At 39.5% G+C, this 17,614-nt stretch overlaps 1 protein-coding gene across 1 annotated transcript in view; it reads left to right on the top strand.

The window, feature by feature from the left end:
• LOC103564763 (uncharacterized) overlaps positions 1 to 17,614 on the top strand; it is a 95,455-nt gene that overhangs the window by 67,276 nt on the left and 10,565 nt on the right. The window contains exon 5 of the mRNA XM_070603358.1: positions 5,805 to 5,971. The gene's annotated coding sequence lies outside the window, so the exon portion shown is untranslated. The remainder of the gene's footprint in view (positions 1 to 5,804; positions 5,972 to 17,614) is intronic.

Raw genomic sequence — 17,614 nt, 5'->3', positions numbered from 1 at the left:
TCCTGTTGGAATGCTCTTGAGAGGTTAAACTCATTTCTGAGCAATTGTTTTCATAAACTCAGTATTTTGTTTCTAGCACTCATGGCTAGATAGTGTACTGTAACCTGGTCTCTATTCCATATTAGCCACGTTGTTTTCACACTTATCTCCAAGGGCCAAAGATTATCTCACAGAAGCTCTGAAATAATTCCTGTTTCTGAAATTCATGTGTAAAAGGAAATTTTTAAAGGGAAGAGGGTGAGAATCAAGTTCAAACTCTTAAGAATTTTTGTAAAGGATTATATTGATTAACAAAAGCTCTCCGGCATCTTCTGGCAGGCATGTGAGAGAAGGCAGTGATTATAATTAATTTTTAGTGAGTGCCACATATTTGATAATTACTGTGATTCACGCTATTATATTCTTCTTCCTTCACCCACAGCAAAACAAGCTTAATTTGATTCATACCCTTAGGAAGAAAAAAAAAAAAAGCCTAAGATTACTCACATGGCTGTGATTCAGCTTTTGGCTCCCACCACCTCCTCGTCCTCCTCATCCTCCCTTTCTCCCACCCTGCCCACTCCCATACTCACTCCCACCCAGTGCGTTGCCATCAAAAAACTGAGTCAGTTCGTTCTTTAAAATGGGTGGAGAAAGAAGACAACTAATAAAAACTTTTCTGTGTGAGGTATACTGCTTAGATCTGAAATCATGGCAGGAAGACAGGCAAAGTGGCTGCTTATATAATGTGAAAAGCATGGCACAGAGGCAAGCTCCCGTAAAGAAATTCAGATTTCCTTACATAAGTCTAGACATAGTTTGTGTGCATGTCTGTAGAGGCATACACATAGCTACGTAGGCAGGTTTCTATGAAAATTTTCTAATGTTGGGAATCTTACATGTACTGTATACAAAGCTAATCTGATCTCAAAGTGGGATACTTTCCTATAATCAAAAAGTGAATTTAGGGGCTGGCCCCGTGGCCGAGTGGTTAAGTTCGCGCGCTCCGCTGCAAGCGGCCCAGTGTTTCGTTGGTTCGAATCCTGGGCGTGGGCATGGCACTGCTCGTCAGACCACGCTGAGGCAGCGTCCCACATGCCACAACTAGAAGGACCCACAATGAAGAATATACAACTATGTACTGGGGGGCTTTGGGGAGAAAAAGGAAAAAATAAAATCTTTAAAAAAAAAAAAAAGTGAATTTAGCAGCTATCCAGAGATTTTTGATTATTGTAAAACACAAGCGATAAAGTCATTTTGTCAGCCTTCAAATGACCAGTGTGACTTGGAAGCCTAAGGTTGTCCGCCCCCTGCTCCCTGAGGAGTTGGAAGATTGATACTGGGAGTGAGAACTCACCCTTAGTGAGCTGATGGTGGTAGCAAACGTTGAAGCAGCAATTTCTGTTCCTTCTTTGTGTTTTCTTATTTATTCTCATTCTCCAGTTGAAACAAAAGCCTTGGTGGAATGAAGTGACTTTCCCAAGTCTCCACAGGTAGTAGTTCCAGAGCTATTATTGGCACCCAGGCTGCCTGTCTGCATCCTGACCTGTAGTTCTGGTTTGTGGGAACCTGACACAGTTGGATCATTTGGTATTTTAGAGATTGCCTGGGGACAGCAGTGGTAGCTGAGAGGAAACTCTATGCTGGTTCTCTAAACCTGACTTGAACTGAACTGTTGAACCAGGTCTCTATGCGTCTTCGAACCGAGCTCCCACATGGAGGGGAGCGGAATCAAGCCTTCCCCCAAATGCTCATTTGTAATCCTAACCACCTTCTCTCCGTTTTGCTGGCTTTCCCCCCATTATGTTGCCATCTGTCTCAGAAACATTGCCTGGATAAAGACAAGTTGGAGCAGTTGCTCGCCCTCAAACAAAACATAGAATTACTTCTCTTATCCCCCAGAGCAGTGCCGAGCACCATATTTGAGGAGTTCCATATTTATAAAGCTTGTCTGCGCCTCAGAGATGTCTGGTTGCTGTCCTTTTTATCATTCTTCAAACATGTTATGTGCTGGCTGGAAACGATTAGCTTTTGTTACAAAAGGGTTTGTGGGATGCTTGAATTTCTTCATGTAGTTTTCAGATGGAAATCCATATAGTTTTCTCCTTTAAGAAATGAAATTTCTTAATGAAAGACAGCATAGAAGAGAATGCATGCTGAGGTTTCCTCTTGTGTCCCCCCAACGCCCTCCCCTCCCTGGTTTTTCCTTAGGGTAACTGTGGGAGGGTTTTGTGTCATGACCCTGTAGAGACAATAAACAGTGAATCTCAGGTATTTTTCTGAGTCTGAAACCATCTCCTTACAGCTCTGTTTGGGGGTCCCTTATGGATGTCAAGGGCAGTGCTGTGCCACAGACAGGGCTGTAGTGTTTCCCCCAGTCTTTGACCCATTCACCTTCCTTCCTGGCTGATGAGTTTCCATGTCTTTACGCATCTGAGCTGACTGGAATGGAAGTTCTTCTTGAGTGTCCTCCCTGACTGGCCTGGCCCAATTCTGCACTGGTTTTTGGAAACTCTGAGAAGTTTGGACAGAAAGGTCCAAACAGAAGTCAAATGTAAAACCAGACGAGTATTTAAACCACTGAGACCTTGGGAGGAAAATATGGATTGGCTAAGTGTTTGTCATCATTAGTGAAATAGTTACAAGTGATTCTTTTTAAAAAGTCACAGAATTGTCTTTTTCTCACTCAGAAATGTTATTTAGGGAATGACTAAGGTATGTGTTACTCCAAAACGATGGTGCAAAGAGCAGCTAAAGAGTAGAGGTTGGATGATGATAATAGAACAGCCAGCCCTTACGTAGTGCTTACTATCTGTCAGGCAGACACTGTCCTCAGCACATACATAAATTATGTTTTTAAACCAGGTGCCACAGCTCAGAATGGCAGAACCAGGATTCATACCCTAGCAAATCTGGCTCCAGAGCTTTAAAATATGTTAGAGATTCTTTTAGATGCCAAAGTTTTAGGTTTTTTATTTTATTAACATTGTTTTCATAGTCTCTGTTTATTTCCATTGAAAGCTATGAAATTATACATTTTGTGTTCTCTAGGTATCATAGGAAGGTAACTTTCTTTGAGCCAATGAAATTTTACTCAAGTAAGTTAGTGGCTAGATTAACACATCCTTGTTGAAGTATGAATGTTTTAATAACTGAATGAAAAATATGTACACGTAGTTAAAATAGAAAGACTTCAAAAGTGTAATTTGGAAATGCACTTCTAAATTGTTCTGTGTGAATTTAATTTCTGCAAGTCAATTCTATCTGTAAATGTAGCGTGAGGTTTATCCAGTAAAGCCCTAAAGGCAATCCTTTCGTAATGTGAATAGTCGACTCCTGAATTCACTGTTTTTCACTGTTTCAGTGTATATACTTTTTCTCTGCCCTCATCCACCAATTTGAAAATTAGACATTTCAACACTTTTATATATCATAGAAATAGAATGTATTTTCTATATTATAACAAAATTAGTTATCCATCAAGGCATAATCAACAATAAATGTCAAGCCTCAGTCCGAGCAGTTCCTGACTTTGCTCAAGGTTAAAGGAAGTAGGGTGGGAAGACGTAACTATAGTTGAACTGCTCAGACCGAGCCTTCCAGATTTTTTTGTGTGGGGGATTTGCACCTCTTATTACTGCATTCTTCCTGTCTGCATAATACCTGGGAAAAATTTACTCCATGTAATGCCACCTCCATCTTGGTAGTGAACTTTTTGCTAAAGAGGAAGACTTTTAGGCGTGGCAATTTATTTAATAGGAATTTTCACAGTTGACATTTGATGATTTGTAAGTTTCCATTTTGCAGCTTTTAGTCAGGTTGAGATTAAAGGACTGTACAGATTTTGTGTGTGTGTGATGTGATTGTATTACACGTGTGCTTGTGTGTGAATAGCTCAGGTTAGAATGTGAGTTGCAGTAAATGCAAAAGTGAAAGCTTCACCATGGCTCTCAGGCTCCCGACCACTTCCTGAAGAACCTGCCACGTGGGCCCCAGACTTAGAGACTTAAACATGGGTCCTCAGGGCAGAAAAAATCCGAGTCTTCCCTGGTAAAACCCTCCAGTAAACCTAAACTTATAAAACCTGTTTACTGCTGTCATGTGAGCTCAAACGTTTGGTTGCCTCGGTTGTAAAATTTTCAATCGATAATCATGAAGTTTTCAATATTTGGGAATAGAATCGGAACCTTGCCATACCTTAAAAATAATCTTGCAACTTTTTCATTTACATGATCCAATTCTTTGAAACCACTTAGAACGTGCATTCTGATCCTGAAATGTACAAGTTATGAAAGTAAAATGTGAGCTTGTCAGATTAACTACAATCACCAGTCTAATAAAACTGAGTCACATCCAAATGGGCTGCACTTACGCTACCCTCCCATTCTAGGGAAAACGTGGCTTGGGGGAGGCAGTCTGAGTCATCACCTGGTTTGTTTGACATACGCTTCCTTCCATAAATTGGGAATGGCAAGCAGCACAGTGTTCCGGGCTTGCCTCAGAGAGGGAGCTGTTGCAGCCTTACACGAGCAAAATAGGGCCTTTAGGTTTGAAGGATGAAGCTGAGCCCATATTTTGGCTTCAGATGTCTGGGGGAGGGGGAGAAAGCTACAGACCCAAACAAAGAACATTTGTAAGTACTATTTTGGGGGGTCAAAGAAGTGGTAGGGGTGTTCACAGTTGAATTTTTCCTAGAACGTAAAAAATATTTAAGAAATAAATTGAGGCTGTTAAAATAAAAGTCAATAAACTGGTAACTGGTTCGCTAAGGGGGGCTCATTTACTTAACAAGAATGTTCTTGATGTGAAGAGTCCAAAATGATTACATGAGAGAGAAAGAGAGGGATTGAGAGAGGGGAAGAGACGTATGATTGGGTAGTTACTGTACAAGTTTGTCCTGACAGTGTTTAATTTTGCCTGATTTATCCAGCCATTGTGAAGGAAATGCATTTCGCTTAAGAAACTTTTTCATGGCAAACTTTGAATCTCCTTTAGGGGTATTTGGAGGGGATGAGAAGAGAGGGTCTTGTGTGTCTCACGCGTTTTCCTACAGCCACTTTGTAGAGGCTTACTGGAGCTTTTCAAAATAAAGAAGTTTAGAATGTAAAACTGTTGGGGAGACTATAGAGAAAGGGGGAGGAAGAGTAGATTTATAGCTGAAGTGAGTTTGTAAACTCAGCCTCTGCTTTGGAACTATGTTTTAATATGTGCCAGGCATTCCTCTGATTTCCATCCTGGCGTGGTTGTGGCTCTTTCTCCGTCTGTGTGAGGCTCGGGTGTTCCCTGTTTTAAAGCCGGAGTTGTCACAGCCAGGGCGTTTTCTGTTTCGGCTTATGGCTTTTTTTTTTTTCTCTTTTCCTGAATGAGTGTCCTTTGTGTAACCCCAGTAATTCAGAAATCCTGCAGTCATAGGGACAGCCCTATCATGTGACTTAGGTACTAGGTGCTGCCTGCGATTGGTCAGCAGCTAATTGGCGGGTCCCTATAAGAGGTCCCACTTCAGGCGTCCAGCCACTCTCCTGCCTGGGCTGCTGCTCAACAGGGGCGGGGGGGTGGGCCAGGCGGCGGCGGGTGTCCAGTGATTCAGCCACATGTGATAGATGACCAAGTGACTGCTTTCTTGGGGTCCGCACATCAGTGGAAGACACCCAAACTAGTTGTGGCTGACTTGATCAAACTCTGGCTTCCTGAACTGGTAACTGTCACTTTAATATAGCTTACTGATTAAACTCAGAAAAATGCAGCTAAAAATCTTTGCCAGGAACTTGTGTGGACTTAACTCCCTGTTCTCCCCCCACCCCTTGTTCTTATTCGTTTTGTCACAGGAATGAAAAGCAGATAACTCTTTAGAAAACTTTCGTAGGAAAAGCACCTCGTGTGATCTGGAACAAAGACATTTTATAATCAGATTTATCAAGCTGTGAAGAGGGAGTTTTAGCGAACGGAAGCAGCAGCCTTCTGTCACCAAGAAATACTGCTTTATCCAGAATTGGTAAGTGAAAAAAGTGGCATTGCTCCCTAATAGATATCATATGGTGTGTGTGGGAATTGTAAAATGGTTCACAGACCCCTAACAACTGTGTTGAACCAGAGAACACAGAAACAGAGTGAGGAATTCTAAAAAGAAGCAGCCCAAGAATATAGCATAAAGGCTGAGAAGAAGCCAGGTAATTTAGAAAGATGAGCTGAGTGTTACCACTTTAGCCGAATATATATAATACAACTAGTTTGGCTTTTTTCCCCTTTTCCTTTTTAGCGGGAGGAAACAAAATCAAAATGGGCTTTTTGGTAGAGTTGCAGCATTAACTTTCCATGGATATAGATTTCCATTTAGTCGGAATAGTATCTATGATATTTGAAGGGATGCTTTCAGAATTAGTCAACTTGCCCTCCTTTTCCTCCCTCTACCCAAGGATGTCAAGTATTTAGTTAGAACTCTACAAAATGAAAGTTTAAGTAATGCATTGGAAACATTTCCTACTGATTGTGAAGGACAGATTAAGATGGTAATAGATTTTTTACATTTATGTCATGAATTTTAAGATTGTTCTATTTGATTACATTAGTATAGCAAAGGGGTGGTTATTTCGATATAATTAATCCATTACGTTTTGAGAGATTGTGATTAGCAGTTCTTATGGGTATGCGTGTATGTGTCTGTCTTTCTCTGAAATCTTAAATTCCGTTTTCTAATCTTGACTCTGAGCTACCCCTATGTGCGAAATTTCCAGAAAAAAATAGTAAATCTTTGAATACCTGTTTTATATACAGTAGATTCTTGTTCATGAACTGTAAGGAAACAATTTTATATTAGACGTGAATGTCTGATTTCTTGGTTTGGCTTCTTAAGAATGATTGTGCAGGAAAAGTTGAATAGGATAAGAAAAGAAAACTAGAATGGTGGGTGGCTACCTGATTTTACCAATTTCTTATTGGTCAATAGAAGCAATCATGTGATGTCTACTTATATAAAGTCAGATGGAAAAAATATTCTTTAAATGCTGGTAATTATATAGGTAATTTTGGTGATCTTCCTTTATGAATGTGAATATATATATAATTAAAACTGTTATTGACAGAGTTGTAAGTTTTGGGTTATATAAGATATATTATTTGTTTCTTTTTAAGTACCTTAAGTCAAATTGAAAGTTGAATCTGCATTTCTGACTTTTAGTTCCCATTCCATTACTTTCAAAATCTTAAAATCCTCAACTCAAAAGGGAAAAATGCATAATAAAAAACAGGATAGCAATGCTGCAGTTTCTTTCTGTTGGCACTAGAGTGGCATGAGGGTGGAGCGGAGGAAGGTGAATCTTGTGGGATCTATTCATTGGTCTTTTTTTTCTTATATACTTTAAGAACTTTTAAGATCATTTTTCTCAGACTAATAACTCTCAAGACTTCTGTATAAGTATTTATTTTCAAAGAAATAGATAAAAAGTAAGGTTAGCATGGCCGTTAAGGGCAGATGCTCCAATAAATCAGATTGGTGCTTCAAACTTGTGAATATTACAACTTATTTCACTTAAGATGTGGCTGAGGATATGGAAAAATGCTACTTGTTTCTCTGAAGCACGTGAATTTATAGGTTTTAGAGTCTTGAAGACAGAAAAATGGTGACAAAGCATTAAGATATTTACAGGTAATTTATATCTGCTAGCTTGTGTTCAGTGATTCGCAATTATTTTCAGCTCTGTATTTCATGTAAATCCTTGGGTGAAATATGATGATTTAATAATCTGGCTAAACACTGCCATGCTTAATGGAAAAAAGCCTTTATATAATTTTTAGGTTTTACTCATCCGTTTAGAAGCTATTGTTTTGAATGACAAAAATATGATAGAAGCAGGTTGAAACAATAAATGCTAGAAAGTATATTCCAGAAGAATTCCTTTAGATTTTCATGTTTTCAATTCTATTTGCTCTTCTGTTATTAAATTTTTAAAAATAGATGTAAAACAAATAACATCGTGTTGCCCTGAATTCTCTGCTGGGGTTATTGAGAGTATTAATATTTTTGTATACTCTGTTGAAAGATATTAACAGTACACACAGTCTTTGTGGGTATGTCAAGCTACAAACTGAAAGGAATCGAGTCAAGTAACAGACCTCAAAATAATTTCTCTCAAATCCTATTTGATATTTGCATATTCAGGAATATAAACACCTTCCCTTTGGGCTTGTTTCTTAAGTTTTGGGTACGGTATACAGTTTTTCCCAATTAAATGTTTTTGAGATATGTATATGTATGTGTGTATATATTTGATTGGAAGGGGGAGCTTTACTTGCTAGCGAAACAAGTGGCTGTTTGTTAGAACCTAGATAAGCCTCATACTGTTGTTCCTATGACAACTGAGGGGGTTGGGTGTTGAAATGTAGCTTTAAGTTCTCGGTTTGGAAATGTCATTCAGACCTCCCACTACAGTCTCATTGAGTAGGAGGATAATGAGAAGGGGAAAAAACCATGAAGCGACATAAGTATCTCCGTTCGTTTCATGTCTTCCTGACTTGCCTTTGTGTACGGATCGCCATGGGAGTGGTAAACATAGGTCTTGAACAAAGCAATACTTCGGTATAAAATAAATGAAAGGGGCTAAAAAAGTTGGGGAAGATAAATAACAACATATGGGGGTAATAAAGAGGTGGGAGAAGGCGACTTCCACAGGTTTGTGCAACTCCTTTCTCCAGTGGTGAGCAGCAGTGAGAACATCTTGAACCAGTTATTGTATAGCTCTTCAAGAGCTCCGAATATTTCCCTAAAATGCAATGTGGAGAAAATTCCTTTGGTAGCAGGATAGTTTACCACTCTGGTGTAACATGTTTTCATCTCCCTAGGCTGACTTCAGAGAATACTGTGTTCTTTTAAAGTGCGTGTTTTTAAGTCAATTATTTGTCATTTAATAGCTTGTCTTTTTTCTATGGGAAAGATCAGGTTGTGCTGTTAAAATAGTTGTATTACAAAAAACTTAAGTATTTCATCCTATATTCAAAAATTAAGATTACAAACCCTTACGGATTGGTTGAAACCTGTTTTTTGTGGAAATGAATTGGTTGACTGAGGATCTAATGGCACACTGTCTTTGAGGGGAGGGATTGTTTACAGAATATTTGACATAGATTAATTATGCAGTTGTGGATTTTCCATGCCTGAAGGGCTTCCTATTTTCTGCTCCTAAATGCTTTTGACTATTCATTTGGTCCTTAGCACATCCAGAAGTTAGAAAGGAAAAGAAAACTTTAGTGGGTTTTGCCTCTTACTTAATATATAGGTCCACCATCTCTTCTGAAATCTAAAAAGCTCAGAAAACCAAAAGATTTTAATGTAAAAAATTTGTCAGCAAATCCTGACCTGAACTGATGTGAGGCTATTGTAGTCTTTATTTATCCCACTTACTATGAATGTTTGTATGTTTTACTCTAGAAATATTAATGTGTTTGATCATGGAGTGCTGTCCCACACCCCCATAAAGTTTTATATAGACTAGTCACCCTATTACCTTTATAAAATCATTAGAATAATAATCTGAGTATCAGATAAGGGTTTGTGGACCTTTAATTACTGATATACACTGAGCTTGAATTATGTGCCAGGCACTGCTCTAAATGAATCACTGGCCTCTAGAACAGTGCCTGACACATGGTAGGTACTCAGTAGATGTGTTTGGGTGTAAAGTGCTTTATATATATTAACTTATTTAATCCTCGCAAAGACGGTATGTGGCTAATATGATTGTTATCCCTATTTTACACGGGGAAACTAATGCACAGAGAGGTGAAGCAACTTGCCCAAAGTAACACAGCCAGGAAATAGTAGAGCCAAGACAAGCTGTCTAGCTGCAGTCTGCTTTTAATGAGTCCACTTCAGGTATGAGAGAGGCCTGGAAACAGGCACTGGAACTCTTGACTGAGTCAGAGGGGCGTTTCAGCTGTTTACTTTGTTCCTAGTCACTCTATGCCTGGTGTCATCAAAAGCTGGTGACATCACCGCCATGGTCATTACCAGGGGTCTACTATAGAATGCTAATAACGGGTTCCCTGGGAACCAGGGAGTTCCAGGGGTCTGAGAGGCTCTTAATCTCTTCACAGGCTTCCCAGCATTGATCTTCATCAGCAGTCAGCCTGACTTCTTTATCTTGAAAAATTGAGACACATGAAATAACTCTTTCCTTAGCCCCAAGGAAATTATCTTGAATAGTGGAAAAAGTCTTTTCGCAGACATTTTCTGGGCCATTAACCCAGCAGGAGGCCTGGGCTCTGGGGAGGGCACGGGTCACCTTGGAAGGGGTGAACTCCCTGGCAGGGGAGCCACACTCCCTGGACAAAGCAAGGGCCCCTTGGGGCAAATCAGGCAGCCTATGGAACTTGAACTGTGTGACTCTCTGAATTCATGAAAGGATAGTTTTAACAGTTTTTCTCAAAAAAATGTCTAAGGTGTCTCTCCAGTACTGGTATCTTCCTAGGGGTAAAAAATTCAGTCCAAGCTGATAGCAACCTCCCCATTCTACTTCCCAAATTTCCTATCCCTCTACCCTGCTTAACTTTTTTCTCTTAGAACTTCTATCTGACATATGGTATGTTTTACTTATTCATTTGGCATTTCAGTCAAACACTAGCAGTAATGTTATCTTTGAACAAATTTAAAGGTCCTAGATTTATTTCTCTTTGACCTCCATCTTCAAACTCATTCCCTCCTATCAATCTCAGATTGCTATAAATAATGAAATTTTTTCTGCCCATTGGATTTTTCTTACTATTAGTTGTCATCTTTATATTCACAGTCTTGAGAATTTTTTCCTTAAACTGTTTTGATTGTGCCATCAGAATTTGGAGAACTGATGTCTTTGTTCAGGAGAGGAAACTGAACCAAAGTTTAACATAATCGTTGACTATTTTAAAAATCAAGAAGATTTTAAATTACTAAGGAGAACGTGCAAAGTAAAATACTTTTATATTTTACGAACTACCTTCAATTTAGATAGGGAACCAGGGAACTATACATAACATTTATTCCAGTGAAAACATCTTAAACGCACCTACTTGCTACCCTTTTCCTTTGAAAAATTTTAAAAAATCAATATAAAACAATTGTTCCATATATTACACTAAAGAATGTAAATGATTTAATCTTGGATATTTCCTGGCTCAAGTTCTTAAATTCTCAACTGTAGCCTATTGTCTTTCAATCCTATATTTATTCTAGTTTATATATTCCAAAGTATTTAGGATCATCTAAAACATAAAAAACACATATGTATTATTAACTATAAATAAAGTCATGTAAATACATCATTAGAGCATTTATGTAGTTGATTTTCTTTCTCTAATTCTTAAAGGAACAGATCCATATAAAAGTTGAATATAATATGCTTTTTAAGTCATTATAATAATTGAGACATTTTGTTTTTCTTAGCCATATTTTAATGGTAAAATAGTTTCTAGCTGCTTTCTTTTAAATGGTCAATCTAATAAAGTAATAACTTGCTTAAAAAGGAAGTGTAAGTGGTTACTTTAAGGTGGAAGAGGGAGTCATTGATTATGAAAAGCAAGCTAAAGTTTTATTTTATTTTATTTCTTTTTTTTTTTGAGGGAGATTAGCCCTGAGCTAACTACTGCCACTCCTCCTCTTTTTGCTGAGGAAGACTGGCCCTGAGCTAACATCTGTGCCCATCTTCCTCTACTTTATATGTGGGATGCCTACCACAGCATGGCTTGATAAGCGGTGCCATGTCTGCACCCGGGATCCGAACTGGCGAACCCCGGGTTGCCAAAGGGGAACATGCGCACTTAACTGCTGTGCCACCCGGCCGGCCCCTAAAGTTTTATTTTAAAGGATCCTCCCTTTCTGCTTAGAAAGAGTTTAATTCTCCTGAAGCACCTGTTCTGTTGAAAGCCTATTAGTGGTGGTATTGGAAGAAAGCTTAGTTTTCACACTTTTCCTAAAAGTAGATGGATAAAGACTTTTTAAATAAAAACTGATTGATTTCTTTCAATTAGGATTTGTGTGATATATATAATGTGAGACTAGAGTTCTTAAAAATGAGAGAAACTGAGTACATCTGTACAGGCCCAGCAAAACATTGCAGGGTGCTTTCAAAGTTCTGATTACCTGAAAAAAATCTCCAAACCTCCAGACATCTTGCGATGAGTATCAAGGATGTGACAGTGGTTACCGTGACCCCAAGAAGGTGCCTCTTCACAGCATCCATTGAAGTATTTGCTCCATGAGAGGCCCAGGCTTTGGAAACAAGTAGACTTGTGCTTAAATTTGCCCCTTGCTAGCTGAGTAAGCTACTCCATTTATTTCCCTGAGCCCCAGAGAGTGTAGCATCAGTACCAGCTCACAGGGCTGTTGGATGAAATAACACGTGTAAATCATATGCTATGGTCCCTGGAGTAATAATGGTACTTGAGTTCCCACACTTGAGTTCCCTTCCCAAATCCTTTCAGGAACAGACTTCAGTTTAGTTTCAAAGCCTGTGGGTCTGTTCTAAATTATATGTCTTTTTTCGCATCAGATTAAGCAAAACAGTGATGACGATGGTGGCTGCCATTTATTGTTCACTTACCACGTTCTAGATAGGCACTGTTATAAGTATTCTACCTGCGTTAACCTGTTTAATCCTCTTGACAACCCATTGGTGCAATTATGATGCCCATTTCAGAGATGAGGACACTGAGGCACAGAGAGAGAAAGGAATGTGCTTATGGGCACTCAGCTGATAAGTTGTGGAACCAGAATCTAAATCCAGATAGGCTGTTGCCAGTACACATGGTGAGTATTTCTGGCAGAAAAGCAGAATAAAAGTTGACTGAACCCGAAAGTCTCAGAAATGGTCTTCTCATTTCTATTCTGCAAAGTGTCACATCTTTGAGGCCTGGCCCTCTCAATAGTGAAATACATAGTTGACTTTTTCTGCTGCTTATTTCACAAATCAATGGGAGCAGTTTTAGTCATTTGTGTTTTATGAGTTTTAATTAGGCCACTAAAGTCCAGGAGGGGAATTCCTGGTTTTCAGTTGATCTCATGCACTAACAAATTTACTCATGTAACTTCCCCTCTTTTTTTCTCTAATGTTTTCACTTGAAAGTGGGGGTGGAAGGGAGAAGAATGCGAGTATTTGGGCCCTAGGGATGCACTTTCATCCCCTTTCTGGAGGTGATTCTATTCGATATAGAATTAATCCACAGACAAATAAAATGAGTAAGAATCTGTAATTACTAATATTTTGCTCCTTTATCTCCATCTAGTTCTGAATGCTTTCTAGAGGGGCAAAACTTCTAAGTAAAGAATTACAAGAAGCCATCCATGTGCATAAAACCCTATGTTTGCATGAATAGTTAATTTTTAGTATATAGGAAAAGGGGTTTTACCTTGAGAATTTCCTCCTCTTTGAAATGTAGGTTGAGAATTGATCTCAAAGGGTGAGAGCAGGCTACCCTAGCCTATGGATTCAGAGTGCTGGAAATCTCTTTTAAAAATCTCCTGGCCTTGGACTGAGCCTGTAGGAGGATATACTAATTACCCCTGCCTTCATTCTTTCATTTGTTCGTTCGTTTGTTCATTTGTCCGTATTCTCATGTAACTCGTTCAATGTCTACCTGCAGGCAGACGAAAGAACGGACAGGGTGAGGGTCCGTTAGGGGAAGGAAGAGGAGTAGCTACAAACTCACTCTTTGTTCCTTTCACCTCAATGACTACATCTTTTATTTGATCCTTTGCCATTTTTGAGACAAAGCACATTTCACAGACTGACATTCATAAAAGTCTTTAAGCATCTTCCTTTGGCAGCCAGGCTTCTTTTTTAAAGTAAGGGAAAGAAAAGGCTTGTGACAGGAAAATAATGCAGAGAAATGGGTTTTCTTTCTTTTTTTTAATGGTGGTAGAAGAAAGGTTCTTAGTAGAGAATGTGTCAGTAAATACAATCTAAGACCTCCCCAAAGCTTTCAACTCATTTTCCTGTTTAAAGAACATTAAGAGACAACAGAGACTTCCACAATGTTGCCTTGGAAAATAATTTGTAAATGAAGTTTAAATCAATTTGGGGGTTAAAAGTCCTACTCTGCTCTCATTTAAATTTATTATGAGTTTTTGAAAATATCTCTAAGTAAAGATGTGAAAAATGAGGGAGGCCCTGTCTTTTGAGGACATGAGGATAGGGAGGAGGGTTTATACTACTCACACTTCAGAAAGTGTTACTTGGCACCAGGCCACAGTTAGGAGTACTCTTCCTTAAGGCAGATAGAGTTGTTATCTTTACTTGTGATTTAGTAGTGATTTAAAGCTGGGTGTCATTTCTCATAGTTTTTGAAGAACACATAACCATTCAAGTTCTTTGTAATGGCACAGACTTTGTGTGTTTTCTGATACAGGTTTGACCACAGCAGCAAAGGCAATGAAAATGTTTTATATCTTTCAGCATGAAATGTGAAGTCTACATCAATAGTAGGTATATATGGCCCAATGGAAGGAAATGTTAATGTAGATTTAAAAACACAATCACTCACAATCTAAAAGGATGGCTCATTATCTCAGGGCTCTTCTTTCTGAACAAGATCAAATGACTGTTTGGGACAAGTTAGGTTGGTAGAGACAGTAAATTTCAACCATTTTTCCCTGTTCTGTTTGATTTCCTTACTCTAAAAGACCATCCCTTATCTTCTACCCATGGATAGCAGGGAGAGTGTAAAGAAACTGTTCTTTCTCCCCTACCCCTGCACAATTCTCTTAAGGCTGGGGAAATCATCACTCTCCTATAGCTCTTGTCCACCTGGCCCATGAAGTATGGGGTGTTTTGGTAAGGTGTTAACAAACAGTTCCCAGGCTGCCAACTAGACCTCGTAAGCTTGTGGTAGAATGATTGATGAAGACATCATATAGGAAATGTTCATTTTACAAACCTGTATTGTGCACCTACCACATGCCAGATGGTGTTCTTGGCCTGGGAATATAGCAGTGAACAAGGTTCTTGCTTGCCTGGAGGAGGACGACTGACAGTGATTGGACAAATGAGTATATGCCAGGCGTTAGTAGGTGCTATGGAGAAAAATAAAACCAGGTTGGACAGGTCTGGGGAAGAGCTGCTTTATACAGGGAGGATGGGAAAGGCCTCTCTGATGTTGTGACATTTGTGCAGAGACTTACCCGTGGGAAGTAAGGAGCCAAGCATGAGGGTATCTGGAGGAAGAGGATTCCAGGCAGAGTAAACAAAAGCACTGTAGTGGAGGTGGGAACAAACTTGGTGTGTCCAAGGGACAGAAGAGAGGCTGGTGTGGAACAGTGAGCAAGGGGGAAAGGAGGAGATGAGATCTGGGAGGTAGTGAATAGCAGATCACAGAGGGCCCTGTTGGCCATAGCAAGAAGCTGCTAGAATGTAAGAGATGATAACTAAAGAGAAAGAGGATGGTTTTCCTAGAGTATGAGTGATTTATGTAGGGATCAGAGTCCAGCCCATTATGCCTCACAACCAGAGTGCGTAGGGCTCTTTTGATAAAATGCTACTTTTGTAACTTACATTGTTAGGATATGAAAACCTTGATAAAGAAAGATAAAGCTCAGCTATCAACTCCTTATTAACTAAGGAGCCCAAATTGGGTAATTCTGTCACATCTATCCCTCAGAGAGGTGTGGGGTACTCAAATATCTAGCAGTGGGATGTGTCGATTCCATTGGTACTTACCAAAAACTTGCTTTCCATGGGGCATGTCTTTGCTGATTTTACGCTCAGTGATAGTTTAGAATTTTTGAACTGCATGGTTTTTAAGTAACTCTGTGTTAAAAATGTTTTCTTTATTGTAGTCCTTACTTTTGTATTCAGTCAATTGATAGGTTCCCTCTTATAATTCTGTATGAAAATTTACTGTTTGATACAGGTTAAAAAGTTGTGTTACATGGTACTCATTTTACAATTGGAGGACGTAAGGGAGCCTGGGAAAATAAAAGCAGTTTTCTAGTTTGGAGGAGTGGGATTATATCTACTTTTTCTCTTTTAAATTTGTGCTAAAAACATTTTTGCGATTTCTTAAAGATAGAGTTGGTTGCTGTAAATGGATTGTAGCCCCTTATCATTCTTTTACTGTCATCATCTGATACTAAAGGTCCTGCCTTTGCCTAAAGTATATACAATTTCTGTCATCTGGGATTTTACACGTTAAGAGACATGGCGTCAGTGAGAACAGACATAAAATATATATACAGGTCATTTTATTGATATTGGACTGTGTAACAGGCCTGGCAGCATACAGGGCTTAGTGGGGGCTTGATAGCTCTTTGTAGGTATTGTGCAGATTTATCTTATTTCACGCCACCTGAGACTTTATACCTAATTTGTATCCCCTAGCCTGACTTTCCACTAGTTAGTTATGCATTTGGGTTAACACTCATATTCTTTTAGCCAGGGCCCCACCTGCAGAAAAGAGTTAATTGGTTTTGTCATTTATAGTTTTGTTCAACTGGACCGGATTTCCTCACTGCCTCTGGTTGAAACTGACTGAGAGAATGAGAGTTTCACTTGTGGGGAGGAGAAATTAGTAATTTGGGAACACAGAGTGTTTTGTGGAGGAGGGCCTAGTTTGCTCCTTTCCATCCTGAGCTAAGATAGGAACTCTGCACTGAGAGAGGGAGTGAGAGTTGGCACATCGTGAGGAAGCTGAGCGCCTTGGATGAGCTGCGTTGGGAGCTAAGAGACAAAGATGTAGAAATGGATAAGGAAGGATGCAGGGGAGGCCCAGGGTACTAGCAAATTTCTGATCCTAAGCCTAGGTGTCCTTGGACCCTTCCATCACTTCTTTCTGGCATCCCCAACAGGATGTCCATTTCTGCTTATCTCCTGGGAGACAAGGGGCATGCTCCTGACTTACTAAGCAAGAAATTCAGGAATGGGTGTTCAAGGCACCATCTTTCCCAAATTCTCCTGCATACATCTCTCAACTGAATCTACTTTCTAGGTGTAATATAGAGAGCTGGACATTAAGGTACCTTTTCCACCAGCTTCTAACGTCTAGCTTGGAGGGAAACGCACATGTTGCCCATGAAATGGTGTGTTCTGTTTGGTGCTTCCTCTAAGGCTGGTCAAGTCTGGTGGTCTCCTGGGGCTTGAGCCGTTTTGCCCCATGTGTCCTGGGATTTCCCCCTCTTCTTCCCCCTTATAAATAGACAATTTGCTGCCTGTGTTCTAAGACCTTGATATTTCTGCCTTTGACTGGAGTCTATTCTGGAACGATTGTGGTGGCTGGGCACTGCAAAATGAGTCAGTTCCTGCAGTTTGGTTACGAGTTCTCAAAAAGTATTTCAGAATGTGGATGTGGTCAGCAGAGTCATTTTCCAGGCATCTAAAAGGAAACCCACATCAACTGTAACAATTGAGCTACGAACCGATGGCCCTGCACAGCAGAACCGGGCCTGCTTTTCCTCAAAGGAAAGCCTGTAGCTACCCTTGAATCTAGCCTACTCTACAGATCTTAAAGGAGAATTCATCTTTGTGCTTGCAAATCACATTTTAGCTGTTGCTGTTAGTACAAACAATGTGATAAAGGTTTTAGTCTTCATCAGGTTTTGAATGTGGGCACAAGTTTGACATAAATTATTTTTGTAAAGTGGAATCTTCTGGGATTAGACTATAATTAGTACAAAGCATGA

The sequence above is a fragment of the Equus przewalskii genome, chromosome X (genome assembly GCF_037783145.1).
Source record: "Equus przewalskii isolate Varuska chromosome X, EquPr2, whole genome shotgun sequence".
NCBI lineage: Eukaryota > Metazoa > Chordata > Mammalia > Perissodactyla > Equidae > Equus > Equus przewalskii.
This window is presented reverse-complemented; position numbering and strand designations above follow the sequence as displayed.